The 16,772-nt window shown below is 50.9% G+C and overlaps 1 long non-coding RNA gene across 1 annotated transcript in view; it reads left to right on the top strand.

Moving 5' to 3' along the window:
- LOC122700659 overlaps positions 1–16,772 on the top strand; it is a 33,066-nt gene that overhangs the window by 12,075 nt on the left and 4,219 nt on the right. Inside the window, exon 2 of the long non-coding RNA XR_006342855.1 lies at positions 9,908–10,207. This is a non-coding gene — a long non-coding RNA (uncharacterized LOC122700659). The remainder of the gene's footprint in view (positions 1–9,907; positions 10,208–16,772) is intronic.

The raw sequence follows: 16,772 nt of genomic DNA, 5'->3' as shown, positions 1-16,772 counted from the left end.
GATCACTGTGCAGGGAAGGGTGTGGTCTCGTGGGGGAGTCAGAGCAGGCCCTCTGAGCGAGCCTGGCACGTTCCTGGGCGGACTCCTGAGTGGGGGTGCGTGGAGGTGAGACCTAAAGGAAGAGAAGGAATGTGCTCCTTGAAGGATGGGGTGGGTTAGAGCGGGCGCAGATCGGATTCTCGACAAAGGCCTGGCGGGAGCTAGGGAGCTTTGTCCGTTAAGGAGCAAAAAGGAGGCCAGGTGGCTGGTGCCTGCAGGGGAGAGCGGGAGGCTGAGTGACAGGATGCTGAAGGACTGGCTGGGGTTTTGTTCTTTATCCTAAAAGCAGCGGGGAGGCTTAGCAGCGGGGTGCTAATAGGAGTGGGTTTGTGTTTTGAAAAGAAACATCACCCTCTCTCTCTCTTTTTTTTTCTTGCTGCACTATGCAGCTTGTGGAATCTTAGTTCTCCAACCAGGGATTGAACCCTCAGCACTGAGAGCATGGGGTCCTAAGCCCTGGAGCACCAGAGAGTTCTGCAGCGACATGGCCCTGGAGGCCGGGAGGAGAACGGGCGGGTGGAGGAGACGCTGGGGCTGGAGCCCTCTGCTCAGAGGTTATTGCAGCAGATCAGGGAGGCCTGATTGGTGGAGGTGGTGGTGAGCAGGTGTCAGGTCTGGAATTTGCTGGAATGCACGCAGGCCGTGACGGAAAGGCCATGTCAGCTTGAGGAACCCGAGGCGCAGAGGCAGGGGGCGTGGTGCCCAGGCCCATGCAGCGGAGCCAGCACTCTCTCTCCTGCTCTTTCAAGGTAGCTCCTGGCATCAGAAAGCGCCAGAGCCAAGAAGCAGCCTTGGCAATCAACTCATCCATTTACAAAGCAGAGCAAGAGACACAGGCATGGAGAAGGAGCGTGTGGAAGCCGAGGGGGGAGGGGCAGTGACTGGGATTGACACTCAGACACCACTGATGCTTGCGGAAGACAGACGGCCAGCGAGCACCGTCTCTGCAGCGCCGAGAACCCTGCTCAGCGCCGTCTAGCCCTAAATGGGAAGGGAATTCAAGAGAGTGGGGAGAGAGGTATGGGCGTGATTGCTTCACTTTGCTCCTCGGCAGAAACTAACACAACAATGTAAAGCAACTCTACTCCAGTAATAATTAAAAGCAAAAAAAAAAAAAAAAAATCAACTCCTCCCATTCTTAGATTTTATAGATAAGGAAACTGACGCCCCAAGGGGTGAAGGCTTTAGGGGCCAGAGGCCACCCGGGGAGTTAATTAATTAACGGACTGGTCTGGGCATGCGTAAACACGGCTCTGCTGACCCCTAGAGAGTGGGACAAGTGTTTGTTCAGGAGGTCGACCGCTGGGCAGAAGTCCCTCCAGCCGCTTTCCCAGCCCCCTTGCGTGGTTGCCTCCCATCTCAGCCGCAGCCTGGGGTTGGAGGACCCAGATGTCCGGGGCCACTGAGAGCGGCTGGATTTCCCCACGTCGTGCGTTCCCAGTGTTGGGACTAGTAGGTCAGCAGGCACGCGGGAGGGGCGGGTGGTAGGGAGGGAGAGCCACCCCGTTTTTTAGGTGAGTTTTCCAGCATCTGAGCTTAGCGAGGTATTCCCCAGGTCCTCCGGGGACGTGCGCCTCCAGTGGGGCGGAACCCGGCAGCTGAAACCAGCAAGTGAAAGCTGTTCCCCTTGTGCCTGAATATAAGGACCTTGGTGTTTATTGTTTTGGTTATTTTTATTTATTTTTGATTTTTCCCTCTTAACTTTTTCATTTTGTATTGGAGGCTAGCCGATTGATGGGCTTCCCACGTGGCACTAGTGGTAAAGAACCCTCCTGCCAATGCAGGAGACTTAAGAGATGCAGGTTCCTCCTCTGGGTCGGGAAGATTCCCTGGAGGAGGGCATGGCCACCCTCTCCAGAATTCTTGTCTGGAGAATCCCGTGGGCAGAGGAGCCTGGCGGGCTACAGTCCGTGGGGTCACAGAGAGTCGGACACGGCTGAAGTGACTTTGCAAGCACAGCTGATTGATGATGCTGTGACGGTTTCAGGGGGACAGCCAAGGGACTCAGCCGGATATATGCTTGTATCCACTCTCCCCCAGACTCCCCTCCCATCCAGGCTGCCACCCGACACTGAGCAGAGCTGAACCTCGGTGTTTAGAATCGAATCTTGCCACAGGGTCTGACACGTATCATCCAATACTGTGCTGAGTCCAGATGTAAGGGACCATTCTGGAGCTGTGTTGGTGTGGGGGCCAAAATGTTGGCATTTTCACTTTTTTTTTTTTGAGAAAAGTAGGCTGCCTATTTGAAATCGGGCTTGCATTAGGGAATTCCCGAACACGTTTTCGGGCAGCTGCCTCAATATAGCTCGTGGTCAGAGTCATCTGACTTTGTCCCTGAGGAATCCTCAGGGTCCCAGGAGGACCCAGGGTCTCTGTTCTCTGTGGCTGCCTCCTTGAGCTCCAGGAGCGTTCAGGCCAGGGCGACGCTGGCCCTGGCTCTGGGGGAAGCTAGTAGAGGCTCTGGAGTCATGCAGCCCTGGGCTGGGGGTCCGGGGGGCACAGCCGTGTCCTGGCTCCCCGGACCACCTGCGTGACATCGGCACTCACCTCTCTGAACCCCATGTTCCGGTTTTGCTCAGTGGGGCTGGGAATCCCTGTTGCACTGTGTCATCGTGAGTATGGAATGAGGTCACGGGTGGAGAGCACTTAATAGATGGTTCAGGGTTGAAAAGGAGTGCTCAGTCAATTTAAATTCTGCTGTGAATTCTCCCTCTGGGACCCTGACATCAACCGAGATCGAGGCCGATTGAATCAGAGGAACAGAACCTTCTTCTTCGGCTCTGGCCAGTCCTGGCTGTCTCTGGGGGTTACTGCCATGGCAACGGGTCGGTGGAGCGGTGAGGATGCCCACGGGGCAGCTGAGCGGCCTGCCGGCGCCTGGTGCAGCCGCGGAGGCATCCTGATTAACGGCTGCCTGGGCCACCCGCCTCATCTCAGGCCACCCCGGGGTGGGGGTGGGGGGCGGAGAACTTCTTACCCAGGGCTGGGGAGAGCCCCCCTCGCTGGGACGTGCCAGGGCCCTGGGGGTGGGCACAGGGACAGGAGCCGCAGAGTCTCCAAACTGCCGGGGTGGAGTGTGAAGCCCTGGAAATCAGCGCCTCTCTGCGACCGGAGACAGAACAAACCGGTGGTGAATGCCTGCAGCGTGCGCGACGCAACGGGACGTTCCTTCCCCGAAGGTTCGTTTCCACAGCAATCCTGGGCGATAAGTGTCATCACCCACGGCAGGGAGCTGGACGCCAAGGCCCAGAGACGGGGAATCGCTCATGCTTAACGCACAGCTAGGGTTTGCAGCCCAGAGGATTCTGATTTCAGTCCTGCGTTCTTCCTGCCACCTCGTGTTACCTGTCGTCTGTCCAGGTCTCAGGGATGCGTCTGGTTTATCTCTCTACGGCATTTCTAGTCCCTGGGAAGGTGCTTCATGTATATTAAGTGAAACTGAAAGTCGCTCAGTTGTGTCCGACTCTTTGCGACCCCATGGACTATGCAGTCCGTGGAGTTTTCCAGGCCAGAATACTGGAGTGGGTAGCCTTTCCCTCCTCCAGGGGATCTTCCCAACCCAGGGATCGAGCCGGGCTCTCCTGCACTGCGGGCAGACTCTTTACCAGCTGAGCATGGTGGCTCCACATGTATTAAGGGTTCAGTTAGAAATTATTGGACCAGTGAGTTGCTGGGGATCATTGTGGTGCCATTTTTCACAAGTTTGTTTGTAGTGGAGGATAACTGCTTTACGATATTGGACTGGCTTCTGCTATGGCCGAAATGTTCATCAGCTTGAATCGGCCGAAGGCGCACACATGTCCCCCCCGCCCCTCGTGGACCCCGATCCCGCCTCCCGCCGCGTCCCAGCCGTCTAGGTCGTCACGGAGCCGTGCTGTGAGCTCCCCGTGTCTTACAGCCAAACCCGCAGGCTGTCTGTCTCACACATGGTGGCGTCCGTGTTTCCCTGCTACTTTTGCAACGCGTCCCACCCTCTCCTTCCCTCACAGCATCCACGTCTGTTCCCTCCATCTGGTCTCCACTGCTGCCGTGCAAATAGGTTCTTCAGTACTCTTTCTGGATTCCATATATATGCGTTAACGCACAGTATTTGTTTTTCTCTTTCTGACTGACCCCACTCTGCCTAACAGGCTCTAGGATCACCCACCTCATAAGAACAGATGCAAATGCATTCCTTTTCATGGCTGAGTAATATGCCATCGTACGTTTGTGTGTAGTCTCATTTTTGACAGGCAGAGTCCTAAAAGTTGGCCAGGTGAGTGTGCATGTCCGTGGGCCTCTATCAGACCCTATGAGGGGAAAGAGAGACTCAGGCCTTAGTGATGAGAATCCTCCCTTGGCTCTCAGCCTCTCTTTACCAGCCTCTTTTCCCACGAGCTCTAGTCACACTGGATCCCACCCTGAATGTGCATTGAAATTCCCCTCTGCGCCTTCTTTCCTATTTTTCCCTGACTTGGAATATTCTCATTTCCATCTTTTCTTGAGGATCCCATACCCCCCTTCAAGTTTCAGATGCCCTCTTCCTGATGTTTCCCTTGATGCCTTTACGGCAACACCTCTCTACATTTCTTTAAATTTCAGGTGAATAGCAAAGGGACTCAGCTAGACACGTACATGTATCCTTTCTGCCCCAGACGCCCCTCCCATCCAGGCTGCCACACAACACGGAGGAGAGTGGGGCCTTGGTGTTTACAATCGAATGCTGTGACAGGGCCTGACAGATGTTATCAAATACTGTGCTGAGTCCAGACGTAAGAGATCATTCCGGAAATGTTTGTGCGTGGGCCAGAATGCTGGCATTCTCTTTTTTGTTGTTGCTGAGAAAAGCAGGTTGCATATTTGCAGTTGGGATTGCAGCTCTCTAAATCTCTGTACCACCTGTGGGTCTCTTTGGCGTGTCCTTGGTGACATTCTGCGTTGCAGTCTGTCTTCCACAGATACCTTCCGCCCCTTACAGACAAGTGCTCCCAGCAGGCCCTGACTCTGTTGACGCTGTGTCCTCTGGGGCGTCTGGCCCACTGGCACACCCAGCAGTTGTAGTGAGTGTGGATTTGAATGGCGCTGACTTGGAGCAGGGCTCCCCATCCCGGGTCCCCTGTCACCCTGACGCTCTGGCATGGGGCTGGGTTAGCAAAGGTGTCGGGCTGGAACCCGGCAGGGCTGGAGTGGGGCCTCCAGCTGCTTCTCTCCCCACGTGTGGGCTGAAAGCAGCCTCTCCAGGGACCTCCCTGACCTCTGCTGACCTTCACTGGGACTGTTTTCTCATTCTCTTGGATCAGGCTGAGAAAAACAGGAAGAATCATTAAGAGATAGAGCCTTCCGAGCCAGCAAGATGATGCCTGATGCTTTTTACAGACCCTGAAAGCTTTGTTTGTGCGCTGTAACAAAAGAGTGGGCCTTTCCTGCCGGCTTTGGGGAGAAGCTTCCACTAACCTGGATCCAGCCCAGCACCACGCCCAGCTCACTTTGCTCCTCTTCCACTTCCTTCCACACTTAGAGTCTCTAGTGTTTTCTACACTTCAAAAGGGTAGAGTGGTAGCCAGAATCTCTCCCTGAGAGATCATCTCACTCCTTGCTACTCAAAGTGTAGTCCGTGGACCACCAGTTCAGGAGGCTTGCTAGAAAGGCAGCTCCTGGGTTCTGCCACGCCTGCTGATGGAGTCTGCACCTTGCAAGGTCCCCGGGGCATGGGTTTGCCCATTAAAGTTTGAGAAGTGAGGCCCTAAGTCACTTAAAAAAAGTAAGAGGTGGCGTCTGAAGCCTGACGAGGGAAATTGGTTAGCGGCAAGATTAACGGGGTTGAACACACATCTGTTGGAAGCTGCTAGACGCCAGTCCTGTACGAGGCGTGGGGGGTGAAACTGAAGGCAGAGCTCCTGCCGCCTCCGGTCTTCAGTCGTTCTTTCTTGTGGGGGCTTCCCAGGTGGCGCTATGGCGAGGAATCTGCCTGCCAGGGCGGGAGTGCAAGAGACAAGGGTTCGATCCCCGAGTCAAGAAGATCCCCAGGAGTAGGAAATGGCAACCAACGCCAATATTCTTGCCTGGAAAATTCCACGGCCAGGAGCTTAGTGGGCTACAGGCTGGGGGCTCAAAAAGTCGGACACAGCTGAGGCCCACGCGCACATTCTATCTTGTACCAAACGCTGCCTTGCTCACACCGGATCCTCAGCAAGTGTTTGCTGAGTGAATAAGACTCTTGAATTCCAGCCCCGGGGTTTCTTCCACTTCACCACAGCTGCCTTCTGTAATTACCAGGCTTCTTGAGTAACCTGGAGCACTTTCAGACAGAAATAAATACGTTTCTTAAGGAGGGATTCAGAGAGCGGGCTGTATCCTTGGTTTTACCAACTCTGGGCTGCAGAATCCCAAGACTCTAGTCAGGAGAAAAGGTTCATGCGATCCAGAAATCCATGTATCAAAAATGGTGGAGGGAGAAGGTCTGTACCAAAGCAAGGTAAACATTTCTGAGGGCTTCCCTGGGGGTTCAGTGGTAAAGAATCTGCCTGCAATGCAGGAGACCTCGGTTCAGTCCCTGGGTTGGGAAGATCCGCTGGAGGAGGGCATGGCAACCCACTCCAGTACTTTTGCCTGGAGAATCCCATGGACAGAGGAGCCTGGCGGGCTACAGTCCACATGGTCACAAAGGAGTCGCACACGACTTAGTGACTAAACAACAGAAATGTCTCTGATGAAGTGACGCAGGGCATAGAACAGGGTCAAGCATCAGTGCCCCGCTCCATGTTGCCAAGGGTCTGGTGACAGGTGTCTGTCCTACTGTTAAATTACTTTTGTTAAAAGATAAATAACAATTCTGGCTTTTTTTCTTTTTGTCCCTTTCTGACATTCAAGATGCCGCAGTGAGGACTTAGTGGGTTCTTTTCTGTCCAGATGGATGACTGCTGAGTGATCCAAGTGTCTCTTGTCCCCTGAAGTCTGATCTCTGTTGGGAGGTCTAGCTATCTCTTTAGGGGCTTTTCCATTGATTTAACATTTGCTTTTCGGCTTCCCAGGTGGTGCTCGTGGTAAATAACCTGCCTGCCAGTGCGCGGGTTCGATCCGTGGGTCGGGAAGGTCCCCTGGATGAGGGCGTGGCCACCCACTCCAGTATTCTTGCCTGGAGAATTCAATTCTAAGGACAGAGGAGCCCAGCAGGCTACAGTCCACGGGGTCACAGGGAGTCGGACATGACTAGGCGACTTACCAGGCATGCACGCGATCATTAGAAATCACTTTTCTTTCTTGTTTCTTTCTTTTTTTTTTTTTATGTGCTTTCAGAGATGCTAGACTCAGTAATTGGATTTTTAATTTAAAAATTTGTATTATTTTATTTTTTAATTGGAGTATAATTGCTTTACAGGGTCATGTTCGTTTCTGCTGTACAGTGAAGTGAATCGGCTATAGGGATACACATATCCCTTCCCTCATGGACACCCCCACCCCCCTATCCCACCATCTGGGTCCTCACAGAGCACCGAGTTGAGCTCCCTGGGCTATCCAGAGGGGGACAGTGCCTTTACTTCTGAGAAGGACTTTGCTTCTCCCTTTTCTCGTTCATCAAAACGGTGACCGTGCAGTGCAGCCTACTCTATCTGAGGTTCCTCTGGTTGCTGTGTTTTTTCTGAAAGCTGGGTATTCTTCTGCTCCTATGAAGGGGGATAAGGTTTTAAACTTTGCCTGGAAGCAGTCACATACCACCTTGTGTCCGAATTGTAAATTACTTTTCAGTTGGGGGAAAAAACATGCTGTCATTGTATGTTTCTCTAACAATCTTATTTTGCAGTAATAGCTTAGATGCCAACACTCTTTGAGGCCGCTGAGGTGGGTGGTAAGCTTCTTTATTTATTTTTGTTGTCCTTGTCAAACTCTTAAAATATTGTTCCCTGGCATTTTCCAAAGCACAGTGACACAAAGTGGTGTAATTCTTGGAAAAGTGAGAGACAAGAACTGAGGAATCCATCTGTTCCTTGCATTGGTCAATTTACTAGCATCTAGAATAATTATGCTATTTTTTAAAAACAATAAAAACAGCAGTTGTTAATTTTTTTCCCCACAATGTCAGACACTATTCTAGTGTCATTAACAGGGCTTGTATCATTGAATCGCTCCTACCACGCTGCGAGATAGCCGCATTGTACAGAGAAGGGAATGAGTCAGGGCAGCAGTGAGTAGCTCGTGCAGTCAGTACTGACAATAGCAGGACCTGAGCTCTGGTTGCTTGGACCCTGGACCATGGGCCCTTACCCTCTCAGAATCTTGCTTCTGCAATGTGGTGGTCGCTCTGGATCTCAGCATTATGTTGCTGACACGTTTTCCCCCCAGTAAGTCTTTTCCTTCTAGACTAGTCTTTCAGTTGTATATTATTGTCTAACTCACTCACTGGCTTTCTCACTCAGTCGTGTCCAACTCTGTGATTCTTCGGACTCTAGCCCTCCAAGTGCCTCTGTCCATGGGACTTTTCAGGCAAGAATGCCGGAGTGGGTTGCCATTACCTCCTCTGGGGGATCTTCCCCACCCAGGGATCAAACCCGTGTCTCCTAAGTTTTCTGCATCACAGACAGATTCCTTACCGCTGAGCCTTTGGGGAAGCCCATTATTGTCAAACAAACAGTCCCAAACACAGAGGCTTAAAAAATTACTTCTGTTAAAAGATAAACTGAGACATATTAAAAATTCTGAGTGTATTTAAGCAAAAAAATCCATTCTAATCAGGCAGTGCCACGCTTCCTAACCAGAAGTGGTTAGGAGTACTCCACCCACTGAAACTAGGGTCGAGACTTTTGTAGAGAGGATGCAGAAAGAAAGCAGGGAAATTATTTGATTGGTTAAGGCTTAAGGAGTCGCCTCATTTGAGAAAACCTAGTTGGTTGTGATCGATAGTCCTTAGTTTTGATTTCTTAACCTTGAGGCATTTCGGGGTTAAGTTCTGGTTTGCTGAGAGCGGTTACAAGGCATTAGCACTGGCCTCCTTGTCCCCAACATGGCTTCACTGGACAGTTGTCTTGCTGTAGATCAGACAATTCATAGGAGCTCAGGGCTCCCAGGAGCATGAAAGCAGAAGCTGCCAGACCCTCTTAAGGATTCGGACTGGAATTGGCATCACTTCTGCTACCTTCCTTCGGTTAGATTATGTCACAGGACAGGCACAGATTCAGTGTGGGGGTGGACCACTCCAAGCTGTGGTTCATTGGGGCCCCTGTTTGGAGACAAGCTGTCACAGCTGGCCAACGTGAGTTGTCTGGTATAAGACAGTGGTTAAGTGCACTGAGTCTGGAGGCCAGATGTGGACTAAAACCCTGGCTTTGTCCCATTTCCACTGTGTGATGTTAGATAAGTGACTTACAGATCTCTCAGCGTCCGGTTCTTCCCCTGTAAGAGTGGCAAGCTAGTAGTTCATCCCTTTCGTGGACGGCAAGAATATCAAACCAGTCCATCCTAAAGGAAATCAGCCCTGGTTATTTGTTGGAAGGCCTGTGGTTGAAGCTGCAACACTCTGGCCACCTGATGTGGAGAGCTGACTCACTGGAGAAGACTGGGAAAGGTTGGGAAAGGTTGGGATGGGAAATGCTGATGCTGGGGAAGGTGGAAGGCAAAAGGAGAAGTGAATAGCAGTGGACGAGGTGGTTGGATGGCATCACCAACCCAGTGGATGTGAATCTGAGCCAACTCCAGGAGACAGTGGAGGACGGAGGAGCCTGGCGTGCTGCGGCCATGAGGTCGCAGAGTCGGACACGACTTAGTGACTGAACAGGAACCTCAAAGTCGTTCCCAGTCAGTCACTAATTGAGCATCACCGTGCTAAGCACTGCACGTATCTGACCTCCCACCCTCTCAGGGACCCTATGGACTGGCTCCCATTGTCTTTCAGACCAACAGGGAAATTCAGACCCACGGAGAGGATGTCACTTGCCCAAGTTCGCCCAGCTGGTAAGGGACGGCACAGGGTTTTGAATCCAGGCTCCTGAGTCTGTGCTCTTCATCACGCTCTGCATTGCTCAAGAGTGGCTCCGTCCCCATGAGACTCCGTGACACCGGGCGGGTAACACGCTTGGTGTGGCCTGTGGTACAGTGTAAATGCGCCGAGTCGGCAGCAGTTGTGAACGTCCCCGGAGGCGCACCATCCTGAGAGGCCTGGCTCCTCATCATCTTCTTTCACTCCTTGGCTACAGTGAGTACAAGCTGTTCGTTCCCGTTAAAAATCACATGGTCCCACGTAGCATTCCCATTTCAGATGTCTTTGGGCTCATCTCCCATATAGTTCGTTTCCTGAATTTGCTTCTTGGTCTGCAGCAGGGGGAGTCTCAGGCTTTCCTTCTAGGAAATCATCCTGGATCGATGCTTGGCCTCCCGCATGGCGCTGTGGATGAGAAGCTACCTGTCCTCTGAAGATGCAGCTGATTATCCAGGCTTTAGCGCCTGAAGCTCCATGGCGCTGTTTAAGATCCATTGGGATGCTCAGAGCGATACAGGATATTTACACCTGTAGGTTTGTAATGTGTGTTCAGATTTTTCTGCCCCTGTCTCTTGGTTTTCAGATTTGAGCCATTTCCTGCCATTGTGAATCGGTTTGTATATCTGCTTCCTCTTTCTAACTTACAAACTGTTAGCTGTCTGCTGGGGTTTTGTTTTTCTCTCATAGAATGGAGACAGCTTTTCTGCTACTTGGGTCTGGCTAAGCATTACTATAGGGCTTCCCAGGTGACACTAGTGGTAAAAAACCTGCTGCCAATACAGGTGACATAAAAGATGCAGGTTCGATCCCTGGGCGGGGAAGATCCCTTGGCAGAGGGCATGGCAACCCACTCCAGTATCCTTGCCTGGAGAATCCCGTGGACAGAGGAGCCTGCGGGTTATGGCCCTTAGGGTTGCAAAGAGTCGGACACAACTGGAATGACAGTATGCACACAGCACGGTTATGGCTGTAAAGAAAAAATGGGTTATCCTCGATTCTTCTTTGGTTCTCTTTCATTACATCTAAAGCAGCAGCAAGTCCCACTGACTGTGCCTCCAGACCGTACCCTCAATCTGTCTCCTTACTCACCATCCACTCTGGTGCCTCTTTCAAACATCTTCCATCTGAACTACGCAGAAGCGCCCTCCCTGGGGTCCCAGCGTACACGCTTCCCCACCTTTGGATCACTTCCCTGCAGTGTTTGACCTGATCCTTGAGAAATGTCATCCAACTCTGCCATTCCTTTGCTTGAAACCCTCCAGTGGTCTCCCACGGCGGTTACACTTAGTGTGGCACCTAGTCAGGGCCCAGGAGGACCTGCCTGATCTGGGTGTACTTCTTCAGCCTCCCCCTCCGGCCCTCTTCGGGCTGGGTGTTCTTTGCAGCATGCATCACTGTCTGGAACTATTTATTGCCTGTTGTTTGATCTCACCTCCATCTCCCGTCCCCACCAATTCCCCCTCCTACAGAGAAAACAAGTGACCAGGGGCAGAGACTTTACCTTCTCACTCTTATGTACCCAGCATTTGAAACGTGCCTGTCACATGGGATTTTGCATGCGTGAAGGCGTAAGCTGCTCCTTTATAGGGAACTCTAACTTCTTATATGAACCGATCCCATAGCTTTGGCTTTTATTTTTTGACTGCAGAGCGTGGCATGTGGTGTCTTAGTTTCCTGACCAGGGAGCAAACCCGCGCCTCCTGCAGTGGAAGTGTGGAGTCGTAACCACTGGGCCGCCAGGGAAGTCCCCACAGCTTTGGTGTTTCATTACAGGCATAGGAATCTCTTTCAACTCCTGGCTCAGCTACAGAAGTAGAATCTTCCATTTTATATAAAAAAATCAGCTACATTAGTGTCATTTTCTAGAGGTCCTGGTGATGTACTCCCAAATCATTTCATGAGCAATGTGTGAAGCTGGGGGGGGGGAACATAATAATATTCTCTTTCTCATAACCCTCTCACCGGGGTGTCTTTCTCTATCATCCCTGCCCTCCATGGTGAGTGGGTTGGAGGGAATGAGCCGTGACACAATACAGCCAATATTTTCTCCTCAAATAGTCTCCTTTTTTAAAAAAAATGTTGTTTATTTTTAACGGAAGGGTAATTGCTTTGCAGTACTGTGTTGGTTTCTACCGAATATCAATGTGAAGCAGCCGTAGGTTTCCCGGGCCCCCTCCCACCCCCCTCCTGCTGGGGCCCCTCTAGGCGGCTCCAGAGCTGGGTTTGAGTTCCCCGAGGCACACAGCAAATTCCCATTTGCTCCCAAAGAGCCTCTGAGTCACATCCATGGGCAGTGACTCTTTCTCATCCATCTCTCATCCTTCTCCTGGCAAGCCGGCCCCTGCGGTGGTGATTTCCAGTAGAAATCACTCTGAAATCCGAATGCCGTGCACTAACTCTGTAGCTTGGTGCTATGCGTCCTGTCTTTACCTTTCATCACAGCGACCGTTTTCCATGAGGAGGTTCATTTCCCCTACAAAGTTCATGTGGCATTACTGTTCATGTGCTTCACACATTTTCCATCTCAGCCCCTTATTGATCCTAAACCATTTTTCTCATGTTTTAATTAGTTTTAGAGCAGCTTGAAAGTAGAAAAGAAAAGGAACAGAGAAGAAGTAAAAATAATTGGAGCATTAAAACACTGGAAAATCCGACTGTTTCTGGGTCTACATCATAAGAGATAAAACCAGAAAGGGCCTTGAGCAACAAGGCCCATTGAAAATTTTCGGTGAAGATAACTTAGCCAAGTGGAAACAAATACAGAATAAGAATGTGACTTCTCATTTATTGTTTCAGATAATTGCAAGGTGTCCATTAAGAGAGGAGACACCTAGGAAAAGAAAGCAAGGTATAGGCTAGGCTTAAAAACACTTCTGAGTAAAGACCTTTGCGTTTGCTCTGAAACAGGACGCTCTGCGGGAGTGTAATCGAAAGTGGGGTCCAGCTGCTCAAGAGCCGATAAAGAGGCCAGGTTGATGGGAGGGAAAATTCGCTCTATTTTGGATGCCAGCAACCACGGGGGTGGGTGGATGCCTGTCCAAAGGCCGATTCCCCCCCACCCCCCATTGACAATCAGGGGCAAGAGCTTTTGTAGGCTGAGGGAGGGGGCCACATGCCGAAACAGCACAGTCAGCTCTGAGAGTCATCTTGAAATTGGCCATCGGTGGTCTGACCAGCATCATCCTGATTATTTTAAAAAATTTTATGTATTTTTAGCTGGAGGATAACTGCTTTACAATACCGTGTTAGTTTCTGCCATGGATTCTTTTAGGTATCGTTAATCTTCAGTTCCAAGGTCAGTTTGTTTGCATTTCTTGAGGCCAGTTCTTGGAACTGTGGTCGCTGATGTCAAGGCTCCAGCCTGGTCATCTCGCAGTTAGCTTCTCCAGCTGGTGGGAGTTCCAGTGTCTATAAGGCAGCTCGTAGGACACAGCTCAGAGTATTGTGTATAGCCTTTGAGAAGGAACTAGTGGGTCCTTCACTATGCTCCATGACTGGACGACTTTTATTTGGTCTCCTTTGACAGTTTCCCTTTGTTTCTGCATTTTTCTCACTTCTCCAATTAAACCTATTCTTTGGCTACAGCTTTTCCAAGACAAAAGCCAGGCAGAGTACATGGCAGGGGCTTCGTGTGTGTGTCGGGGGGGTAGGACCATAGGATCCTGCTCTTTTCAGAAGCGTAGAGAACAAAAGTCTATCAGCTTTTTTCAGGAAGGTGAATTGCTAAGAAACCGTGAACATGGATTTGAAAAGCTATTGAGTATTGAGGCCTAAAGAAATTTCAGGCCAGCTTCCTTGCAGCAGCAGGAGACAGAAGATGGGCAACCCCTAAAGCGTGCAGGCTCATCCAAAATCCACTTTAGGCATGGCCGGGATGGATAATGGAAAAGGGAGCCCCTCCAAGAGGGAAGGGTCAGAGGCCACAGAGACCACCACACAGAGGAGTTCCAACCAGAAAGCAGAATCAAGGTCGAATAAAGGAACGTGGCCTGAGGCCTTCCTAGCGCTCTCCCCTCGGGAGTTCAGAACTGCCACAGGCCACGATTGCTGTGTGTTTGTATTTTTACCCTTTCTTGTCCAGGGTTTCCCTGGTGGCTCAGGTGGCAAAGCCTCCACCTGCAGTCAGGAGACCCGGGTTCGATTCCTGGGTCGGGAAGACCCCCGAAGAGGAGAATGTCTATCCACTCTAGCGTCCTTGCCTGGGGAATTCCATGGACAGAGGCTACAGTCCATGGGGTCGGAAAAGGTCAGACACCACTGAGGGAATTTCTTTCCGAGCAAGGAGTTTCGGTTGGCTGTGACCCTTCCCCGCGCCACAACTGTGTGCTGGGTGTGTGGTCGGTACTGGGTGGTGGGTTTCCTTGTTAGCTCAGAGATCACGGGGCCACGAGGAGACCTCTCAGGAATACGGCCTCATGAGCATTTTTTTTTCCTGTTTTTCTGGCTGTGCCCCGAGGTTTGTGGCATCTCAGTCCCCAGCTCCAACCAGGGACTGAACGTGGGGCCAAGGCAGTGAAAGCCTGGACTCCTAACCACTCGGCCACCAGGGACCTCGCACCCTGCTGGCAATCTTGACCTTTGTGCTGGACGTGGTGACAGGCAAGTGTGAAGGGAAGATTGAGACTGGTGTTTGCTGGTCGGTGGAGCAGGTGGCGTTAGAGACTGGTGGTGTTTACCTAACCCTGCTTCTTTTGCTTTATGATTATTTACACAGTAAATAGTAGTCTTTTGAAGTTAAATGGAGCCAAGGCGCTGAGTTCCACCGGCCAGCGAAATATGACTTGAATTTATGGACGGTAACTCCAGTTTTGCTCCCCCACCCCAACCCTTGAGGCCTCCACACTGCAGAGAATTCAGTGGCGGGCTCTTTGGCTTCAAGGTCCTTGAACTACCGCGTGGAGCAGAGCCTTTGACATATTGGTGTGTGATGTGAGCAGGATATAAGCCTTTACTATGTGAGAGAACCCAGCAAACACACCTTTAGCCTACTGAGATTTTGGGATCACCTGTTATCACAACTGGCCTTGACCCATGAAGTAATCAAATTTGTGCAGAATGAAACATATAGGATATGCATTGGTTTCACCGCCTTCCAATTTTTTTGCACCGAGTACTTACAGAGGGTCTTTGTAATTAAAAGCTGACTTCTGAGTAAGACTGGATTTTCTTAATGCCTCGTACTGTTCTTGTCCCCTGGTCAGGGAGTCCCCGGGTATTAACATTATGGGGGTCTAAACTAAACCAGGAACTACTACTTCCTTGCTGTGTAATCTGTCTGGGCCTCAGTTTCCTCATCAGGAAATGGGTATAATGAAGACCTGTCTTGGGTTGTGGTGAGAATTAAGCCTGTTAATTCATGTGTTCTGCTCAGCACAGGATCTGGTCATATACCATGCTCAATAAATGTTTCATCACTCCCATCATCATCATAAATTGCAAGGCTCTAGGGATAGATAGCACTGGGAGAGACAGACAAGGTCTGGCCTTCTGAGATATCTGCTCATTTCACGGCCCTTAGTTTTTGATCTTGCACTTGTTCAATGCAGTGCCTTTTAAGTCCTTTTTTTTGCGGGGGGGCATGCCGCATGGCATGTGGTATCTTAGCTTCCCAATCAGAGATCGAACGTGCACTCCCTGCATTGTGCGTGTGGAGTCTTAACCACGGAACTGCCAGGGAAGTCCTGAAGTCCTTACTTTAAGAGAAAGAAATCGCCCCTCTCCAGACGACTCCAGAACACATTGGTTGGGGTTGTGCCTGTTCTTTCCATCCGAGTGTTCTGAGTCAGTGTGTCCCCTTCAGTGGCTTTACGCTGCGGGTGCAATATTTGTCTGTACTCTGGGGCAACTGGAGTGGGAGGACCAGGGGGAGGTTAGGATGTGCATGGGTGGAAAGAACCGCTTCCAGCTTAGAGCCACTTCCTCCCTAGAGCACTGGGATAGCCACGGCTGCCTTCGTATCTATAGAAGTCGATTTTACCCCTTCTTTTCCTGTCTCTGTTACCAAGGTACGCTGTCCAACCATCTCGTTTCTAATGATGTGTAGGCAAGACTTACAGGACTCAGCAGGTTTAAAAATCTCCTCTTTTAAAGTTTTTGATGATTTATTCTGGCTGTGCTGGGTCTTTGTTGTGGCACGTGAGCTTAGTTGCCCTGAGGCATCTGGGATCTTAGCGCCTGGACCAGGGATTGAACCTGTGTCCCCTGCATTACAAGGCAGATTCTTAACCATTGGACCAAGTGGAAGTGTTAGTCGGTCAGTCACGTCTGACTCTTTGCGACCCCATGGACTGTAACCTGTTAGGCTCCTCTGTCTGTGGGATTCTCCAGGCAAGAACACTGGAGTGGATCACCATTCCCTTCTCCAGGAGATCTTCCCAACCTAGGGATCGAACCCAGGTCTCCTGCATTGCAGGCAGGTTCTTTACCGTCTGAGCCACCAAGGAAGTCCCCAGTCCCTTCCTTAAAAAAAAATACATTAACCTCTGAAAACAGAGACTGAAGCTCCACCAGTGACGGCCTCATCCGTCCGCTCTGCTGTGCGTGTAGACACCTGGTTTGCCTGTGTGTCTGAGCTAGTATTGTCATGTCCGTGTGGCTGGCATGGACCATCTCCCAAGGACACCCTCCTTAGTGATGCTGACTAGACAGGCACACCCACTTGCCTTGGCATGCTTTGCAGATGACCCAAGCTGCAAACACCAACACATATAAGACATATGCTCTCTTCTTTGTATAATTCCAGGGACCAAAATACGCCGACACGTCGGGGGTGTGTGCATAC

The sequence above is a fragment of the Cervus elaphus genome, chromosome 1 (genome assembly GCF_910594005.1).
Source record: "Cervus elaphus chromosome 1, mCerEla1.1, whole genome shotgun sequence".
Taxonomy (NCBI): domain Eukaryota; kingdom Metazoa; phylum Chordata; class Mammalia; order Artiodactyla; family Cervidae; genus Cervus; species Cervus elaphus.
This window is presented reverse-complemented; position numbering and strand designations above follow the sequence as displayed.